Source organism: Myotis davidii, unplaced genomic scaffold (genome assembly GCF_000327345.1).
Source record: "Myotis davidii unplaced genomic scaffold, ASM32734v1 scaffold292, whole genome shotgun sequence".
Taxonomy (NCBI): domain Eukaryota; kingdom Metazoa; phylum Chordata; class Mammalia; order Chiroptera; family Vespertilionidae; genus Myotis; species Myotis davidii.
In genome coordinates, this window is record NW_006285042.1 from 3,074,404 (window position 1) to 3,077,088 (window position 2,685).

Consider the following 2,685-nt stretch of genomic DNA (forward strand, 5'->3'; position numbering starts at 1 on the left):
TTTTTTGGCCAGAATGTTTTAAAATGGAAATTACCCAGTCTTATAAAAATAATGGTGATTGTTAAAATTTCCTTTATCCAAAATTCCCAGCCTTCCCTTTACTTTCAAACCATAAACCAGATTATAACCATATGTAACTTGAGAGAAGCGGTGGTTTCAGGTTCAGAAGGGTTAAAAATAAGACCATAGGGTATTGTATAACCATTTTTAGATTAAAAACTGAATGGCATAATGTGAAAATGACCCTGTCAATTAAAAAACAAATTACAGATTCTGTTTTTCTCAAGGTGAATCAATGTTACAGATGTTATATTGTGCCAACATCTCTAACATTTGCACTAAACAATGTTTTACATCATTACATGAAATTAAAATATTTAGAGTTTCACAAAATGTAAACTACAGACTTTGGGTGGTAATGATATGTCAACGTAGATTCATCAGGTGTAATAGATGTATCACTTTGGTACAAAATTTTGAAATTGAGGGATAATGAGGGGGGAGGATATGGGGAATCTCTGTTCCACTTAGTTTTGCTGTGAACCTAAAACTGCTCTAAAAAATAAATTCTATTTTAAAAAATGTATGTTTAGGGTGTTGTAAGTATCATGGTATTTACAGTATGTACTGCATGATAACCTACAGATTTACAAGTAAATGATGAATCCTAAGAATTGACAAAGAAATAATCATCTTGATGCTTTCATGAAGTTCATCACCTGGGTCTATCCCTCCTTGATAAAGAAGTTATTTTTTTTTAATTATTGAAAAAATTATATTTTAAATGTACATAAAAGATATTACAATTTAATATTTGTTAGTTGTCCTATCTAGTCATTTACTACTTTAGGACAATATAAAGGTATCCTTGGCTTTCACTTAAAGTGACCCAAAGCCCCTGAGAACTTTTTTTGTTGTCTTATTTTCTAAACATCTGAATAAAACATTTCAGTACTTTATCACACAATATCTTAAACCTACATAGTTTATTATTGTTTACCATTTGTTTTATGTATTTTCCTATCCCCATTTTATCAAGAAACTGGCTCAGAACACAGGGCTAGCATCAATGTATGGATCTCAGAAGGGCCCCTTTAAATCTTGTTGAAAAGGAATGCCACGCCCTTCCCCTTTCCATACTCCACAAACTCCAAACTAAAACCACACCCTCTGTACTTCCTAGGATGCTCTAGGCTGGCTTGGTAGCCAGTGCCTCTGCCTGTGAGTGCTGGGAGGGGCCTAAAAAAATCACATCCAGCTGCTTTACCTGCCTAGTTTGAAGACAGCAATTGTTAAACAACTTCTGTGAGCTTCTCAAACTACTATCAAAGGATTCTTGATTGTAAAAGTGATACCTATATGTCCAATCCTGGGAAACACTGCAGAGGTTGTGTCTTCAGCGCGATCTCATACCAACATTTTCAGTGTCTTTTTTCCCTTCATATCAATCACCAATTTATCCATTAAATCTTTGCAGTGATTCCTGAGTTTTTTTATTAGAACATACTTACACCTAATCCTTTATATCATCTATCAATGGTATGTAACTAACACTCCACGAACTGCAAGTGACTGCCCAAATACTGTCTAAGCTCACTGAAGGTTTTATTCAAAGTTCATGTGTTCTGGTTTATACTTAATTGCTAGTGATGGCACTTGGAAAGGACAAAAGAGGGATGACTAAATATTATCCTATTTTATAATCTTAATTTCAAACTAAATGAAATCAGTATTACCATAAATTTAGTACAGACTGAGATATAGACACCAGTACAATAGCAATGAAATAAATCAACTTGTGAATAAATACATAATTGCAGATATAAACTATAATAATAAACTATGAACTCATCATGTTCCTGGTGCTATTTTCAAATGCATCTCTGTTTTATCATGAAAGAGAACAAATAAACTGTGAGGATAAAAGGATGCTTTGCAAGGTAACGTGTTTTTACACTCTTTAGAAACTGCCAGAAAAAAAAAAACAACACATTTTTTAAATGTTCCAATTTTATGCTTTCAAGAACATTATGAGAATACACAATTCCAATGCAGGAAAATATACCCATTTCATCCAATGGAAAAGGATTGAGACTTGACATTTCCCAAGTTAATTCTTTAAAAAACTCATTATTTAATTCAGGATTGGTCTCATTTACATGTGTAGTTATGACATGAGAGTAGTGGTTTGCGGCAGTAATGATTTGGGTCTCCATGTTCCTGAGATCCCGGTTCTCTACAACAGAGCCTCCACAGGTTCTTGGATGCTGAATAGTCTTTGATATAACTTGTCTGTGAGAGGCTGACTGCTCTCACAAGCTGACATCACTGAAAATATTCAGAAGGGCATACTAAGTTCTTATTCTTCTCTCATGATATCCAATATTGAGTATTCTTCTTCTCAAAAGAGCATTCACCAATCATGTGTTGTTTTTCCAGAAAACTGGCTCCCAAGAAATGCAAGGACAAAACCATCGGGATGCTCTTCTTGCCTAGGTCTATTTCCATTACACACTGTAGGACGGCAGTGCTTCAAGAAGCCAGTTCTCTCTGAAATCAGAGCCCAGCTCGAAGTTAACTGTATGCCGCAGCGTCAGATGAAGATTATGGCTCACTGAGTGAACAGGAATGGGCAGGCACGAAGACAAGTGTACTATACAGACACACACATGCAACCACATGAAT

General features: G+C 34.9%; 1 long non-coding RNA gene across 1 annotated transcript in view; it reads right to left on the bottom strand.

Annotated features, from left to right (window-relative positions):
• Window positions 1–1,640: 1,640 nt before the first annotated feature.
• Window positions 1,641–2,685, bottom strand: part of LOC107181782 — a 15,452-nt gene continuing 14,407 nt past the window's right edge. Inside the window, exon 2 of the long non-coding RNA XR_001512487.1 lies at window positions 1,641–2,550. This is a non-coding gene — a long non-coding RNA (uncharacterized LOC107181782). The remainder of the gene's footprint in view (window positions 2,551–2,685) is intronic.